We start from the raw sequence: 19,412 nt of genomic DNA on the forward strand, positions 1-19,412 counted from the left end.
AGCAATCCAAGTTGCTTCCCTCTATCAAATTTTGTCTTTTGGCATACCACACATTTAGAAACATACTCTTGTATGTTCACTTTCATGGTAGGCCAATAGAAATATGTTTCAATTCCCTTCAAAGTAGAATGAATCCCTCTATTCCCCACATACGGTGGAGCATGACATTCATACATTACTTTCTCACCTAGTGAGTTAGTAACGCATAGTCTATTGCCATAGAGAAGATAACCATCTTGTAAAGTAAATGGTTCTTCTTTCTTCCCTAATGCAAGGGCTGAAATCACATCTCTAAAATCGCGATCAATAGCGTACTCATCTATCATTAAAGATAGATCATTGTGAGTTGCTATGGAAACCGCATTCACTCTCGGCCGTCTTGACAGTGCATCAGCTACTTGATTATGCTTGCCAGCAATGTGAGCAATATGAAAATGACATTGCGAAAGGAAATTTGCCCACCTCATTTGTTTGTCGGAGAGCTTGGTCTACGTCATGAAGTACTTACGACTTTGGTGATCAGTTCGCAGAATGAAAGGAGTCCTCAATAAATAGTGCTTCCATGAGTCTAAGGCATGTAGAACTACAAGGAGTTCCTTTTCGTATATGCCTAGAGCTTGCTCAACAGGGTCGAGCCTTCGACTCTCATAGCCTATGGCGTGCCCTTCTTGTAGCAAAACAGCTCCAAGGCAATCACCACAAGCATCACATTGGACCTCAAATGGTTTTGAGAGATCCGGTAATGTAAGCACAGGTTGAGAGATAAGCTTTTCGAAAGCATTGTTCTCCTTAACAGACCATGTATACCTAGCGTTTTTCTTTGCTAGATCATGTAATGGTCCCGCAATTTGTGAGAACTTTTCTATGAAGCGTCTATAGTATGCACACATACCTATAAAGCTTCTTAGTTCATGAAGATTCCTTGGTTTAGGCCATCCTTTTATTACGTCTAACTTTGATGGATCCATTTGGATGCCATCTTGAGAGATAATATGACCTAAATACTGAATCTCTTGCAAGAAAAATTCACTTTTCTTTCGATTAACATAAAGTTTATTCTCTCTTAAAACTTGAAATATTACCTAGAGGTGTTGCTTGTGTTCGTCTAATGAATTAGAGTAGATGATAATATCATCAAAGAACACTCCAGTGAAGGTTCGATGAGGCCTGAACAGCTTTTGCATCAAGCGATTGAATGTGGTTGGTGCATTAGTCAACCCAAAAGGCATGACAATGTATTCGTAAAGACCAAATGTGGTGCGAAATGCGGTCTTTACAATGTCTTGATCAACTATCCTTATTTGATGATAGCCACTTTTTAGGTCAATCCTACTGAAGTAGGTCGATCCTTGTAGCTTATCAAATAGTTCTTCTACCTGTGGAATGGGAAACCTATTCTTGATAGTGATCCTATTTAGTGCTCTATAGTCGACACACATATAATATGTGCCGTCTTTCTTTTGCAATAATAGCACAAGTGAGCAAAATGGAGATGAGCTAGGCCTAACCATGCCCTTCTCAACTAACCCATGCACTTGCCGCATAATCTCCTCTTGTTGATCTTGAGAAACTCTATAAGGAGGTTTGTTAGGCGGTGAACTTCCTGGAAGAAGTTCAATTGCATGGTCATCATTACCTCGTTTAGGAGGTAGCTCACAAGGGATGTCGTCAATAAAAACATCTTGAAACCCCTTGAGAAAATTGGATAACTCTAATTCCTTTTGGTTGCTTTTATTTTCTTTTGCTAAAGCATTATGTTCATTTTGAGAATCTTTAACAAAAATCATGTACACGGAAATAGAGCTCTTTATTGACTTGTTGAAAGCCGGTGTATGTACAATGGGAAAAGTGTTACCCATTTCCTTAGCATCTATATACATGTCTTTTTCCCTGAACTTAAAGGAGATTCTCCTTTCAGGAAATTTAACATCGACAGCCAGGCGGTCAAACCATGGTGCCCCTAGGATTACATCCTCATGCTTGAGAGGAGAGATAAAGAAGTCCTCTTTGTCCACATAGCCTTGGACATGAAGCCTCAATTTCCCGATTAAGGGAGTGACTGAAGCTTCTTGCCCCTTAAAGGCACTGTCTGCGGGTAGGACATCTCCCATCTTGTAGAATTGTATGCCTAGCTTGGTGGCCAACTCTATAAATATAAAATTGTGAGCAAAACCAGGGTCGAAGAGAATAAAAGCATCATGTTCTCTTACCTTTCCCCAAGCATGGCATAGAGGAGATCCTTTGTGGTGAGTTTGGTGAGTCTCCTCCTCTTGGATTTCAACCAAGGAAGCTCTAGGAGGATCTTGGCGGTTATTCTTTTGGGGACAAGCGCGGTACGCATGCCATTGTTCTCCGCACTTGAAACACCGGTTATCCTTGCGATAACGCTCAAGCTGTTCGAGAGAGAGTTTGTTGTTACCTTTGTAAACTCCCTTCTCTTTAGCTTTGTCGGAGTTGCCCTTAGGAGACTTTCGGACATTGTCCTTCCCCTTAGGCTCGTTGGAACCCTTGTTTTCCGTGGGCTTATTATTTCTTTTAGCCCCCGTTTGGAAATTGATTCGAGAGGCCACAATAGTATGGTGTATTACCGCCGATATGGTATGTGGCCTTTGGGAGTTGACATACACCGCCATTTCTTCGGTTAAGCCTGCACAAAATTGTTGGTTTTGCTCTCCAGAATCCAAATTTTTAAAGACAGTGGCTTTGAGTTGTAGGTCCCAAAACTTGTCTACATATTTGTGCATGGATTCATTGGGAGAGAGCTTTAAGCTTCGCCATTCGGTGAGCACTTTGCTTTGGCATCGGTGGCCAAAAACTGCTTCATAATGGAAGCTCTTAAAGATTTCCATGTTCGCGGAGCTTCACCGTTGGCTCGTAGGCTAGACCACCATTGCCTGGCGGACTTTTGAAAGTGCATAGCTACATGGCGTAGCTTAGAGGACTCCGTGAAGCCCTCATCTCCAAACGTCGCATTGAACTGTTGGATAAAGGCCAAGACTTTGTCCGTAGCACCAAAGGTACCATCATAGGTAAGGAAAGAGATGCTCTTCCCTCCCTCTTTGAATTTATTCAACTTCGACGACCTCTTCCATGCGGCATAGGATTTTCTATGGCCTCTTCTTTTTGATGGTTCAAAGGTTGCACCATCACTTTCTTCAGAAGGTGAAGAATTTGAAGAAGAGGGTGACCTCTTTCTTGCCTTTTTCTTGTCTTGATCTTCGTTGTCTTCACCATCACTTTCATAAGAGGAAGAGAATGAAGAAGATGGAGAAGAGGGTGTCCTCTTTCTCACCTTTTTCTTCTCTTGCTTTTTATCATCCCTCTTTGAATTATGGCGTGGAGAAGAGTGTGATGGTCTTCTCCGCTTTGGTGGTGATGGAGAGTGTTTAGCCCGCCGTCTTTGTGGAGCCATCTCTGCCGAGGTGGCGGGAGACTCACTTCTTTCTCGTTCCTTCGGTGGAGGCTCTTGAGTTCTCCTTTGGGAAGGAGATGCACCATCAAAAAGTAAATTCTTGAGCCCTTCGTATGGATTCTCTTCTTCTTCCTGAATCAGAGAGAGACCTCTTTTGGTAGTCTCACAAGGAGGCTTCCTAGGTGTTCTCTCGTCATGGTGATGAGCTTGGAGAATCCCGTGAGTACGGAGCTGCCGTTGCACTTCACTTTGGAGAGATGGATTGCCCATGGCTTGTTGAAGCCTAGAAACAAGATAGTTAACAAGCATTGAAGCTTCATTAGTAGCTTGCTCATGAGCAAAATCAAAGTTATCAACATTAATTTCACTCTCTTTACTATTGTCAGCCATTCTAACAACTTTTAGGTGTAAAATTTTTAGGTGTACTTTGGCACTTCAAGCCCTAGTTGCTACTCCTCTTTACCCCTTTAGAAAAAGCACTCAAGCTACTGTACCCGCGACTCGAATACCATTAATTGCAAGGAATAGAAGAAAGGGTCATTCAAAACCAAAACAGCATCGGCTCCTGTCAAGCTTCTAATAGCTAAATAGTGGTTAAGCCGTAGGCAAGCCCCATAGGACTCCACTATTAAGACCATAGCTCTCAACAGTGATGCCCCGTTAACTGCACAAAGGCAGGCCCACTGCAAGGCTGAAAAATCCCTATTCTACTTACTCACAGGAAATTAATAATACCAACCATTTATAGCTAGCTTGAGGACCTCCCTTCTTGAGCAAGAAAAGAGAAACCTTGTGCTCTGATACCAATGTAACATTTAATGGCCTAATAACTTGTGTGTAGCGGAAATTAGCATGAACATAGTGGGCATTTCATTTGAATAGATTCCTAATGAGAATTACAAGAGTGCTTGGGTGGAGAGAGTAACAAAAAGCATAACACCTAGTTAGATAGCATCAACAATACTTTCAAAAGAGAGAGAAATTAAGCAATTGACAATAGTTGAGGACCGGATTTGCATGGAGCCGGTCCCCCCTCCAAAAGGCTTTGTATTATGGTTTCTCCCATCAAGAGAGACATTGTACAATACAATTCTTTGTGTTCCTTCAAGACTAGCTAGTTCGATGAAGATGAAAGCTTCATCTTCATCGCACTAGACTTCAAGACTAGCTAGTGCGATGAAAGCTTCATGCACTAAGAAAAACACTTAGCAAACACAACATCAATTATCCCCGTTCTCAGACCCAAGACCTCACACACCTTCGAAGATGGTGAGAGCTAGCAGGGTATGAGAGTAGATTGAGAGGAAGAAGGAGTATCTTACGAGAAAGATGTACATCTCCTCACATAATCACTCATATTATCATAGCTTAGCTTAGGAATTAGCAGGTAGAGGAGATGAGCATGCATTGAAGCTTGGCTCTTGGTTGGATTTGCATCCACATGCCAAGAGTGCGTCGATGTAGGCTTCTATCTCACAAGCTTGTAGTAGATGATGAGCTCTCCATTAAAGGTTGGGAAGAGATAGTCTTCTTTGCTTCACACATAGACTGTGTGTGAGTGTGTGTGTGATAATCCTTGCAAAAATCAGCCCCCTCTCTCTCTTGGGCGAGCCCTCTTGCTATTTGCTCTTGCAGGCTCCCCATTGGACCTCCCCAGGGCTAGCCTATCACAATTAAGCATCATAAGTGATAGCCTTCTGACATGTGTCCCCCTTTCCCCTTTTGTGAGAGCTTAATCAATTAAACTTAATTGATTTAAATGAATTAAATCCCCATTGGACCTTTCCCCATTCTGACCAATAGGAATTAAGTAGCCCATTGGGCTGTTCAATTCCTATTGGACCCCTTCACGGGCTATCTAATAATCATCCAGGAGACTTAATTTTCATTGGTTCTTTTTATTAAGTGTTTTAAAATTAATTAGGCTAAATTTACTCTAGCCTATTTCTCATTGGTCCACTTCAAGGGTCATCCACTAGCAATTGGGCACACCTTGTGGGCATCTGGGCTAGGGAGCTGACATGTGTCCCTAATTCCCTTTGTGTAAAGGGTCCCTGTGTGTGTGTGTGTGTGTGTGTGACTTTCTCTCTCATCCCCTACTTGCTAGGCTCGCCCTCTCCTATGTAGGGATATGCAAGACTTTTTTGGTCACACACAAAGCATCCAATTTCCCCTAGGGTTGACCTTTAGACACAACATTTGAATTTTGGAACCTTTGCATTTTGGAAGTCTTAATGGGCTCAACCTTAGGGTCTTTTTAGCCCATTGTTGCACATGGATATTTTGCAGATTGACCCCCCTTTGGATCCCTATTTTCCCTCCTTTGGATCCCTACTGTGGCCGGTCTGCTAGCTTAACCAATATTCTAGCTTTTTCTCCCCTGGCACTTCCCCACATTAAATGATCAGTTTAATATGAGAAAATCATTTAGGAGAATTAGATATTGATTATTGTGACATTAGCTATAATTTTGTAGGCTACCGACATCATCGTTATAGGCGCCACTGTTGTAGTTTAGAGCAGCAAATCTGTTTTGGGATGGGCTTGATAAGCCCTCTCTTCACACTTGTCTCCAACGACCCTTCGACCATGGCTTTATTGGCCAAACTTGTGATTGGGGCCTTGAGATCTTCCCAAAATTCTCTATAGAATTCCACCGTCATCCCATCCCCCGGGGCAGTCACTTATCAAAAGACCCCTATATCACGTGCGTTCAAGAGGTAATTAATAATACCCCAATATACATACTATACTTACACTGTGAGCCTATTTGAAAAAACCCCACCCCCCTTTGTATGTATACATTTTTATACAATTTGGTCTTTTAATAATCCTCCGTGGTTAACTCACATGATATCATACACATTCTAAAAAGTGACCGCCTCGGGTCCCATCCTAACCAGGGGACTTTTCCTTGCCAAGGGCTTGCAATTCTAGTGAACATTCGTCTTCGGAAAATGCCCATTCCAAGTTATTAGCTTTTGAGTGGAGAATTTCCTTTTTAACACTGTGTAGTAAGGTCCCTCTGGCTTCGTCCACTTCTTGGGACTGGGTCTCAAAACGTCCAATAATTTGATTGAGATAGCTCAGCATCATACCAGCCATTTCATCCTGGTTATGAACTGCTGTCCCTTTCTCATCATCGAGTGAGCGGACGTGGCCCCGGCTCTTCTTGATTTTTAGAGCCCTAAAAAAATTAGCTTGATTGGAGGCTTCCGGTTGCAGATAAATCTCCCTAGAGAGAAGTCTAGCCTTTTTTATATCTTCTACTTGCTCATTAGCGAGCTTCAATTTCGCTTCAAGCCATCGTTTGTATTCGCCTTCAGTAGCATGCCCGTTGGCTTTTATAGCGGTAAGCAATTGTACCTCCGCTAAAAGATGCAACAGGTGATCCTCCCTAGCTTTGTTGACTCGGGGGCTCGAGGTTTTGATTGCTTTCTGGATGCTCCGAGCAAAGAGGTCCCACGCATTGTGTTTGTTGAGGTCGAAATCTTTTTTTAGCTTACCCAGTGCTTTCTTGGCTAGATTCCTGAAAAGAGGGTCTTTGAAAAGGTGTGCCCCTGCTACCAACATTTTTTTTTAACCTCTTGGGGCCTTCTCCTCCTCTTTATTCTTCTTAAATTGTATGTGCAGAGGAATGTGATCTGAGAGGATTGTGGTTGGAACTACCTTCATTTCCATCAGCGTCGGTATCCAGTCAGCTTGGTGCGGGCAATAGCATATGTCCAGTCTAGAAGCAGTGCGGCCGTTATGTGAAGAAGTTCTAATTGAGTGCTTAAAATTACATGCCATTTTTGTTATGCTTTAATATAAAATTGTGTTGTCCAATTTGAGCACATAATCACAAATTGTTGCAAAGGGCCCTCTTAAACAATAAGGTGAAAAGTACATATTGACGTTTGAAAACAAAACAAAATAAAAAGGAAGTTTTTTTTAATAAAAAATATAGGGATCCATTAATTTTTTTTTCTTCAAAACTCACAATTGTGAGTGACTATATTATAATGTCATAAGGAAATATACAAGTCGGCCTCAAGCTCAGGCCGAGCCTTGAGGGTCAGAGGATTACATCCGAGATTAGTTACAAGTACCTTGTAGCATTCTATTGCAAACAGTCCAATCCTTTTTGAAGCAGGGCTCGATCAGATGGCGAGGGACGTTCTAAGCCAATCATTTGGAGTTATGTCTTTTAGCTACTACATATATACTCCTTGCTTTCTTGTACTATGTTTGAGAAGCTAGCCACAAAGAGGTTGCTATCAAAGACTCGACAGTTTCTAGCCTTCGAGATGTTACTGAAAAAACAGAATCTAACAATTTGAGTACACATTAAAAGTGTAAAACTTTGAAATTATTTGCCACCAAGGCACAAATCCTTCTTGAACAACCCTATCTTCCACGTTCTTTGAATCCATTTACATATCTTTCTTGCAAGGCCTCTAATAGACAGGCATTCCATGAGAAGATGGCCAAGGTCTTTGTGAGCCAATTGGGCCCAATCGCACGTGCTTGAATCTTGACGCATGTCGGCAAGGCCCCCCAAATCACCTTCCACAAAATTATTTTCATAAACTAAGACCATTGTGGATTCCAAATGTTCTTTGTTACCTTCACCCATCGAGCCTCTGGCCATTGTTTCTTCCACTGCTTGTTTAGAGGGGTGAACCAATCAGCCTATTGAATTAACACTTAGTAGATGCCCTTGGTATGGGGTTTAGAAAATTGTCTACTCATGGGACATTTCCAGGCTTTCCACTCAAAAGTAGCTTCACATATTGACATCAAAATATTGTCCAGGCCTTCTACAATCTTGTTGAAAAAAAACTTCTCTGTGCCATTGAGTGGAAACTGGGTAGCCACCTAGTCAAAGGATTTCCAGATCTTGCTATTTCTATCCCAAAAGTGGCTCAGCCATTGAAGACCTTTATTGTTTATCCTTCTTCCAATTTCTCTCTAGTAAGGGTTCATGATAACCCCAACAACTTTAAATATCCATAGGGACTAGTGCAAGATGGAGTTCTGGAAGTATCTAGATAACTCTACCCATTCCATTGCCCCTATTGCTCTATTGTACTTTCACACCAGCTCTCTCATGATGCCACTTAGTCTTAGGCTATCCCACCCTAGCGCTAAAACTTTGTCATGCTCATCAATCCCTTTCCACTAACCACCTTTAGAGAAAAAAATTTCCTTGTCACCATGTCCTTGGTAATGATAGCCCAATAATGGTCTTGATTAGCAATTGAGACCACAAACTTGGCACACAGGGCTTCAACAAGAATAAGAGGGTTGAGAATTTCGAGGCCATCTTGGACCAATGGTCGAGCAATACCTTCACCATTATTCCCATTGCCAGGGTGACAAGGTTTTAGTGTTTTTCCTCCATAAGAATCTTTTAACTAGTTTCAAAAACACCTTCCAATTACATTTGGCTATTTTGAGGAGCAGGCTGGTAAAGGCAGTATAAGGAAGCATAAATGAATTGATTACTTTGACTTGACTTTGGAAGGAAAGCAACACATACTCAAACCTTCTCATTTTCCTATGAATCTTCTCTAGGACCCAATGGAACCTTTGCTTTTGAGTAACATCCACCCCTAAGGGGGCCCCAAGATGCCTAAAATCCTACCTTTAGACACAATCTCCCCATACTAGAGCGATGGGTCAAAAGAGTCATTTTTTGTCAGGGAGATCAGCCTAGACTTCTCATTACTACACTTTGATCCAGAAGCCACAAAAAATGTTTGCACAATCTCAAGGGCCTTCTTGAGTACCTGAGGGCAAGCTTTCAAGAAGAGGAGGGATTCATTCGTAAACATCTTGGCCAAGAGCTAGTTTTTACCGGGAGAAGTTAACCCTTGTATTTTCCCCCACTAAGCAGTAGCTTCAAGCACCATTATCAGAGGATGTGTCCCAATAGCTAAGAGAAGAGGGGCCAGGGGGCATCCTTGCTTGATTGATCTTTTGGCTTCAAAGGAACCCACAATTCTATCATTAAATAAGAGATCATATTGGCTGCTTGCACCCAGAGTGTGTATAAGCCGACAAAGGTGTGGCCCAAAGCCCAGTGATTTCATGAAATCTTCAATGAAGTACCAAACAATCCTATCATAAGCCATGTCAAAATCTAGCTAAAGAAGAATGCACTCTTGTTTTGTGAAGGTTGCGTACTCAATGCCAACCATTACTATCAAGATGTTTTCATAAATTGACCTTCCTTTAATAAACCCTGCTGATGGGGAGAGATTACTCTGTCCAAGAGGGGGGCCATTCTGAGAGCGACTGCCTTGGTGATGATTTTGTATGCCATAGACATCATAGTTATGGGGCACCAGTGCTTGAGTTGCGAGCAACAAACATGTTTTGGGATAGGCTTGACAGAACCTCTTTTCATATTAGAATCCAAGGACCCTTGACTAAAGCCTGGTTAGCCATACACGTGACTGGGATCTTGAGGTCCTCTCATAACTCCCTAAATAATTCAGTAGTCATACCATCCTAGATAGGGGATTCTCCTTGCCAAGAGCTTGCAATGCAAAAGAGCATTCATCTTCAGAAAAGGCCATCTCAAGACGATTGGCTTCTGGTTGAGAAACTTTTTTGTTGACACTCTCTAGGAAGATCATTCTAGATTCACCCACCTCTTGAGAGAGAGTCTCTGGTTGGCCAATGATTTGGCTAAGGTGATCAAGCATCATCCTAGCCATAATGTCTTGGTCTTGTGTCTCATTCCCATTTTCATATGTGAGCAAGTGGACGTGGCAACAACTCTTCTTGATTTTTGAGGCCCTAAAAAAATGTGCTTGATTATTGGTCTCTGGCAGGAGAAAGGTCTCCCTAGATATCAACCTCGCCCTCCTAACCTCCTCAAGCTATTGCTCAGCAAGGTTGGCCTTTGCTTCCAACCACCTTATGTGTTCTTCTTTGGAGGCTAGCCCATCAACATTTTTGGAAGTCAGACTAACTACCACCTCTTTGATCTGCTTCCAATGCTCTTCTTGAGGCTTCTTCATACGAGGTCCTAAGAATTTGATCACTTTTTGAATACTTCAAGTAAAGAGGTCCCAAGCTTTAGGGTTTTCCAGATTGACATCTTTATTGAGCAAGTTGTTGTGAGTTGCTTGTGAGGTGAGAGACCTCTGGAGTGAGTTTCACTTCATTTTGACGAGATAGACATCATACGCATATGATATCTAAAGGAAAATTTTAGGGACCCAAGATATCAGAGCATACTAGGGTGTATATCACCACAAAACAAGCTTAGAGACCAAGTTTGGGCTAATTCTGAGCACATAGACATCATATGCATATGATGTCTTCGGTCAAGATCTGAAAGTCCAACTGCACTCTGACTACACAAGAGATTTGGAAATGATGATTTAAGCATGTTTGCAAAATTTCATCTCATTTGGACACATATCTTTGAATTTAAGAAGATTCTTACAATTCCAAGAAGGTAAAAGTGAAAAGTGGTGATTTTGTGCATTTTTTACATTCATTTTTTTTGTGAGCACATATTCTTGTTGTATGCATCAAGGAGCACCTTGGAAAGAACTAGAAGTGAAATCTGAGCCAAAAGACATCATACGCGTATGAAGACTTTTAGGCCAAATCTAGGTCAAATCAGACATCTGAGTATCCCATAGTGTCCTAAGGCATAAAAGAAGTCCGTAGCCAAAATTTCATTGCATTTGGAGGACATTTGGGGTAAAAACGTGTCAAAAGATGGAGGACCATAACTTGTACAAAAAAGTGTTGAAATTGAATTCTGAAAGTTGTTGAGAGTTGCTAAAGAGTCTTGGGGATAAAAGTCACTTGATTTTTCCACAAAAGAAATCATACGCATATGATACCTCAAGTGCCAAATTAGAGGCCAAAACTTACATCTAAGATTAAAAAAGTGTTTGCCATCACAAAATAGGCACAGAGACCAAATTTCATTCAATTTGGATCACTTTTGGCTAACCTCCCAGGTAAGTTGCAAACAACCAAACAGAAAAAGGAGTGATAGATTTGACTAAAAGTGTCAGAATCACAAATTGAGACTTGGAGTGGTTAGAGTACATCAAGGAAGATCTACAATTAAAGTTGGAGCAATTATGAGTCTGGAGACATACTATGTGTATGAAGTCTCCAAGCACAGGTTGAGGCTAGATAGGAACTTTGACCAATCAAAGGACTTCCTTTTGACCCTAGAATCCCAAATATCACTCCAAAACCAAATTTGGACACCTTTAAGTGGACCAAAGCATGCATCTAGTGTTGACACTCTGAAATTGCTAGAATTGACCTACATGAAGGTTGGATGCAATAGAAGAATGTTTTGGCCATAACTTGAGCTCCTAATATTGTATTCAAAAACTTTTTTTATCAAAACAAAGTTCCAGAGCAAGATTCATTGTAACCCCTAAACAACAATCAAAGACGCTAGAGGTCATTCTTTGTGGGTCAACGTTCAAAAAAACGTCATTTAAGGCCTCAAAATGCATCCGAAAGTTAGGGGTGTGTAAAAGTGACAATTTGACAAAATTGTGAGGAAACGATTGTGGTGTTGGACATAGTTTTGACTTCTTTCTTACCAAATCACTTGCACACATTGGAATAAGTCTTTTTTCATCAAGCTAGAGTTGTTAAGTCCAAAAATCATGTCTACTTTAGATTCAACTTTAGCTTATACAAGCTAAGGGATCCTAGCAATAGATGAGCATCCGCCCATAATGGTCTCCAAACTTTCTGTTGATAAAGACCAATTTTGTTGAGAGAGTTCGGATGAAAGATCATGAGATTGAAGGATCGTATAGATACATTGATGGCAATGAGGTCAACCTCTACAGGTGCACAGAGCCATACCTAGGAGAGCTGGCAGATTACAAGCTCTTATATGTCTATACATACAGAGTCAAATGTCAATGGAAATCTATAGTTGTCGACAAGTATGGACGAGAATATAGAGCTGTAGAAAGCATAATTCCATAGACTGCATTAGAAATAGGTGGATATTTGGTCAATAAAGGACCACATATATCTACACCAAACACGAGAAGTCCTATGATAATTCCAAAAAGGAAGCCACCTGGATTCCCTCATAGAGCGATAACAAGAGATGAAATGATCACAGAGATGAAAAAAATGCCCCCTCTAATCTCCAACGGAACAATCAATTTCTTTGAGGAAAAACCTAGGAATAGTAGAAGGCCTGAAATGAGAGAAGGATTGGGAGAGGCTATGGTTAGACTTATAGACAAATAGGAAATACTCCAAAGATAAAGATCCAAGAGATCACATAGCAGCTTTCAAAAGAATAATTAGAACAGAGGAAGGTTTGTATTTTGCAGCACAATTTGTGAGATTTGGAATGACTCTAGAAGATGACATGGCTACATGGTTTGACTCAATGGAAAGATGGGATTTTAAGACTCTAGACAAGCTATTTTAAGAACTCATTGAAGAATTCCCGTAGAAAGGCATAGCTCACAATACAGTCTCGCAAATTCATAAATTCAAACAAAAAGAGGATGAGTCAGTACATAAAGCATCATTACGGCTCAAGAGATATGTCAAGTTCTGTTCAAGAGCTAAACTACCTAGCATGATTTATGATGATCTTTATCTGGGGAATGAGACATATGGGTCTTCAGAAGGATCTGCATATGATAAGGATCTTGACACTAAAAAAAATTGATCAAAGAAGCTTTTTATCAGGTGGATAAGTATGAGGAATATAAAGAAAAGGATTGTAAGCTTCATGAGGACAACACATCCTCTCAGCATAGGGAGTCACAGATGACTGAAACCATTGCAAATCCAACGATGCCTATCGATAAAGAAAAGTTTATCGACAAAATGTTCAAGAGGTTAAGTCCTCTTGTAAGGGCTGATTAAGAGGAGCCCAAGTGGTGCAAAATTGAGAGGAAATGGATAAACCATAGGAGGGAAGAGTTCAACTATAGCATGGCCTATGTTAGGGAGAGGTGTGTACAACATGTTCTAGTAGCACCTACTTCACTTAGGTACATTACGAGGAATGCAGCCCATGTTAGGGAGAGGTGTGTACAAAATGTTCTAGTAGCACCTACTCCACCTAGATACATTACGAGGAATGCAGCCAGGACCAATAGGAATTTCAAGGCCACACCCTATCTTAGGACAACAGCCTCCACTGTCAGGTGCTAGAATTCCTCTAGACATGAGATACACACAGATGATGGAAGCATCTAATAAACAAGCACTAGTACCAACTAAAATGTATTATAACAACCAAAGCGGGTATTGCCCTTCAAAGTGATAGAAGATGAAAGAAACACATGGAGTGGTGAGACCGGTACAACCTTCACCTCTTGCCTTTTGACTTGAAGATAGAAGGTATGAGATGGAAAAAAGGACATTCTCGTTTATTGTGAATAACAAATTAGCTAGGTCAGAGCCTGTTTACATCCATGAGAAAATGCAAGAAGAAGTTCCTCAACCAGAGACAGATTGTCACAAAAGCTATGACAATCACTTGGTTGAAGAATTTCCTCAAACGGACATCACTCAAGTAAATGTCTATTGTCTTGATTGTGGAATTATTCAATTGATCCCCGACTGTCCAAAAAACCCAAGCTGAGTCATAAAGATCACAACAAATGTCTAAGGTATCGTTCAGCTACCCAATAGCTTGGAAAACAAAAACATCGTACCAGTTCAAGTAGTTACAAGAGTGCAATCTCAAAAGGAAGCTGATGAGAATTCAGAGAAAGAGAAAAAAAAAACGACGCTAGTCCAAAGATAGGTAAACCAAAGACCAATGCACCTAGTAAAAAATACCAAGAGAAAACAAAAAATTTGGAAAGCTAGAAAGGATAGGATGAAAGCACGTAGGGAACAAGAGAAGAAATACATAGTTGAGGAGATTACCCAAGCTGAAGATAAGATAAAAAAACACAAGTAAAGGGTTTCACCTTCTCTTACACAGACGTCGAAACCTCAAGAAGAACCATCAACAGAAGAGAAACCAAGAAGTTCTAGTTCAGGAGGATTAGTGTTGGTCGAGAAGGTTAATGAGCCATTAGATGCCCTCTTGAAAGCCTATGAAATGAGACTCAAAAACAACCAAACCCAAGAAAAAAGGTGGATGACATATCCCTATGCGGAACTAGAAAAAAAAAGTCTTGAAATATGCAAGAAAATGATTCAAACAGCCCAAGCTTTACTAGATCCACCAATTGGAGGACTTGAGGATGTGATCCTTGTCCCTCCTACACCAGTAACCCCACCAAAGGAGGAATGAATAGAGCCAAAACCCATTCATGAGCACATGCCAAAGCTCAAGGACTTAGCATTCGAACCAACGATAGTGTTGAATACCATGGATAACTCTTTTGAGGGATTTAACCTAGCTATACCTAAGGGTTGTAAAGAAATATATGGTCTTGATGAATTGTCGAAACAAGTTAGAGAGGCTAAGTAGATGAGTGAGCTAGAAAAATGATGGAAGATGAGTGTTTCTTCCACCAATAGAGAAAATTAAGATTGGATTTTAAATGAATCTAGAAGTGCAATCATATTGGGGAGACAAAGGATCTGTAAAGTCTATGGAAAGTCAACCACATTTGCTAAGAGCACTACCTTCCTATACTGGAGAGCATAAGGCCAAGTAAGATGTTACTGCAATCCCATCACAGAGACTGTCTTTCAATAAGGTCATTGATTCAAAAGGGTTAACAGATATTATATCTATTGTAGTCACCTGTATGATAACATTATCCGAGCGTCTTAGAATAATACCAAAACATGTGAACTACTGTGGAAAAATTCTTAGAGAATTTTGGTGTGAAAAACCCAACAACTCATATTCAAGAAGGGATCAAAGAACTTGAAATACCTCAGCTAAACACAAGGCCAGTGCCATTGAACAAGGTAGGCAAGTACTATGAGGGAGAAGATGGATTCACCACTCCTCCAGTGGAATTCCAAGGTGTAAAAACCATGGAAATCCTTAAAAGTGGAGCTGGTGTTACCATTGCAACAAAAGAGATCTGGAAACAATGGGGAAAATAGCAGTGAGGGATACCAGGCTAAAACTATAGTTTGCAGATGGAAACATGGAAAAGCCCCTAGGACTACTAAAACAAGTAGTTGTCACTTCTTGTGGCATTGAATATGAGCATATCTTTGCTATTGTTGATGTTGGCAAGAAGAACAAGTATGAAATAATATTGGGAAGACCATTCATGCGGAGACTTAAAATGTTCCAAGATTGGGGTTATGACCATACCTACCTGAGACACATGGAAACCATGACAAGGATTAACTTGAAGGACCTTAGTTACAAGGATGTGATGAGAATACCATTTGAGGAGTTTGATTCCACTACAATAGCAGGGTCAGAACTTTTAGCATGCTTGGGTAAGCCTAAAGAACTATGGATGTGTGGAGATTCACAATGTGGAAGCTTAAAGTGAGAGGAATGTATCCTAGAAAGGGAGATCAAAGATAAGGATTATATCCTAGAACCATTTCCTGAAGAAGCATTAGAGCCACTAGAATGGAACCACATCTTGGATAGTCTGGATGTGTGTGCTATTAAAGACGGTCCAACAACGAATTTTTGTGATAAAGCTGGCTTTGATATTGTTCCTTACTTTGCAAAGAGTGTGATCGGGAAAAAAAAAAGATAACCAAGCATCATCAAGTTCTCGAGATGAAGAGAAATCAAAGGAATGTGGCGAATCAAAAGACGAAAAAGAAGAAAAGTTCTATGACTTCGTAGAACAAGTTGAGCTTCAAGAAGATGCCAACAATGTGAATATGGACAACCCAATAGGTGACATGAATGACACTTTAACTAATGCACGGTTTATGATTATCCAGATCAAAGATCTAGGAACCACAGTCATCGATGCAAGAATAAAGTGCATCAAAAGTGGATTCCAGGTGATGCAACCACAACAAGCATCCTCATATGTGGCTCCGACTCAACCAAGAAGAAAGCAGCCATGTCAACGAGCTGACAATGCGCTAATCAATTGGTTAGAAAAGTCATTCTAAAAATGGAAATCCAAGAGAGAACAAACATTAACTTCCCATAACCAACAAAACCATCAAGGGAAAGTGCTAGAATTCACCCTTATTGAGGATAGTAGCAACAATGATGATTCTTATGACATCCCCTACTATAAACTTAGGTCATCACTATCACTAGCAGTTTCCGCAACAACCATGGAAGACCAAAAGCAAAGAACAATAAGTCAAAGCCAAAACGTTTGACAAATATGGATACCAAAGAGCCAATTTGGCCAAAAGAAGGTATGGATCAAGAGGATGACTATCTCTGATGAAAAATCACAAGATCCAACAGCAAAAGGAAAACAATCAAAGTGTGCAAAAACTAAAACCACAAAGTCTCAAGCTTTTGCAATTCAAATTTGGGTTCCAAATAAGTTGAATCAAGCACAAAGAGGTCAAGAGTTTATTTGGATTCCGAAATGGTTAAGAGTATCATCTTTCAAAGTTTGAATCATGTCCCCAACCAAGCGTACAAGCGTTGAAGCAAAGATTGATGCTAACTCACAGACAGACAAGCTGGATCCCAAAGATTCATACAACTACAAGACCGTGTATATGAAGTAGATCTTTATACTATAAATCTTCTATCTTGTATGTGACTTAATGAATCCTAACAAACAAAAGGGACTAGTAGTACTGACAAAAAAGAGGGAGGCAGAAACAATAGTTCAGTCATCTATCATGATAAATGTCTACAGCAGCTAGGGGTCAAATCAAATAGTTCATCATAATTGGTTCTACATGCTTAAAGGATGCTCACGATATAATTCATTTCAAGTTGGGTAGCCAGAAGGTGCCAGAGATGCCCGTCAATCATTTTCAAGACTGAAACCCAAAAGGCTAGCTTATAAAGACAAATATAACTTCAAATCAAGACAAACTTTGTCGGTAGGCTATGAATACAAAATACAAGCTAAGGACTCAGAAAAAAGGATAAAAGTCTAACCCCTAGCCAAAGATGCAATTTTTCAAATCTGAAGCCATGATAGCCATCTACATACCCTGCACATCACATATATGAGTTTTGGGAACAAATGGACAATGATAGCTCATAGATGGTCATCTATCATGAATAATGTCAGATAAGGTCCTTTTGAAGCAAGTTACTAACTTGGGGAATTAACTAGGGTTTGTTGTGTTTTAATTAAGTCATATATCAAGTAGAAGCAGTAGGATATTTAAAATTTGGGAGGGATATTTTAAATTTAGGCAATTAGATTTTGAATTTATAGCGAGATCTCCCTTACATAAGAGAGTATAGGTTGGACAAGTGGTGGACCTTAAAGCTACAGCATCCATGCTAGTGGACATGATAGGTAGGGAATCTAGTTTAATATTGTATGTATAATATATATGTAATAGATCTAGCTTGGAGAAGTGGTGGACCTTGGAGCAAAACCCCATGTAAAACATATCATGCACATTCCAAGTGGTGAGAAAAAAATGATTTACACAGCATCCAAAAGCTAACAACGGAAAATGCGACTTTGATCGCCTTCATGCAGGAACAAAGAAGTCCCCAATGAATAACAACAGACACAAGAGGTAGAAAATTGAAGAATCAAAGCATTAAGTCCTTCTTGAAGCTATAGTAAGGCCAACAAGCACTTGACATCAAAAGAGAATGTGCAAGCAGTGGAGTAAATAGAAAATAAAAAACGACAACAAAGACTACACCGACATTGACAATGAGGTCATGTCAAGGAAAACATGAATTCGAGGGGGGAGTGTTGTCCCATGGGTCAACAGTACATCATAACTCACTTTTCATACCAAAGTTGTATTTTTTTAGAGTTAGAAAATGATGCAGATTATGGTTAAAAACATCAGTTGTAATAAGTAGCTAGTCTAGTTGCAGAAGCTAAGGTACGATGGCACTTCCAAATGGTAAAGACAAAGCCATTTGACCCAGTGAGCTTTGTTTTAGGTTTAAGCTATGGTAGACTTAGTATATAAGGTACCTAGGTCATTTTTGTAAAGTAAGAAGCCAAAGAATAAAACAGCTCCTGGCAAAGAGTGGGATTATGCTCACAACATATGTGGTCGATATATGGATTGGCACTGTAAATTTTGTCTCACAACAAAATCATGCGGTGCACCTTGTATCAGGGACCATTTTTTGGGTAGCATTAAAAAAAGTTGCAAGAAATGTGAACATCCTCAGGAACCTGCAATTGCAAAGCGTCTGAGAGAAGAGATTGCTAAAGAAGGTGGCAAGAGACAACATATATATAGCTCTGTTATTGGTGCAAGTCAAGAGCAGTAAGAGCCAAATATTAACTCTATTGATCCTGTGGTGACACCAACTAACCTTGGAGAACAGCCTTTGCAGGGAGAGGAAATGTCAAGCAGTATTCCTTTTAAGCATCACAATGCACATGGACTTGGTCAAATGCGTCAAAAATCATTGCATCAAAGCTTTCAGATGCAGTTTCTAGAAGAAGCACAAATTGTACTTGCCAAAGCAATATTGTTCATTGGAAGTGCTCTAGTCATGGTAGACATCAATCATTAGAAGGCTGCTTGGAAGAAAATTGGTGAATTTGGCCCAGGATTTTCAGCTCCTTCTTATCACACGATACGAAATGTTCTCTTGGAAAAATGTTACATCGAAGTCAAAGAGCATGTTGGCAAAATAATACTCCGAAGTATTGGGCTTTCAGGATGCACAGTTGTGAGTGATGGTCGGTGAGATGCTCAAAGAAGACCACTGATCAATGTAATGCTGGTTTGTCCAAGGGGAGAAACATTCATAAAGGTGATTGACAATTTTGGAGCGATTAAAAGTGGCAAATACATTTTTGAGGTCTTGATTAATGTAATTAAATAAATTGGTTGTTGGTGGGTACACCGCGAGCAGACGCTAGCATAGCAAGAAAAAAACCAACAACTCTATGTCGGCCGAGGACGACACTTAACTCGTAGGTGCAAGGAAACAAGAAAATGGTTGTGA

Source organism: Adiantum capillus-veneris, chromosome 30 (assembly GCF_014529385.1).
Source record: "Adiantum capillus-veneris isolate H3 chromosome 30, ASM1452938v2, whole genome shotgun sequence".
NCBI lineage: Eukaryota > Viridiplantae > Streptophyta > Polypodiopsida > Polypodiales > Pteridaceae > Adiantum > Adiantum capillus-veneris.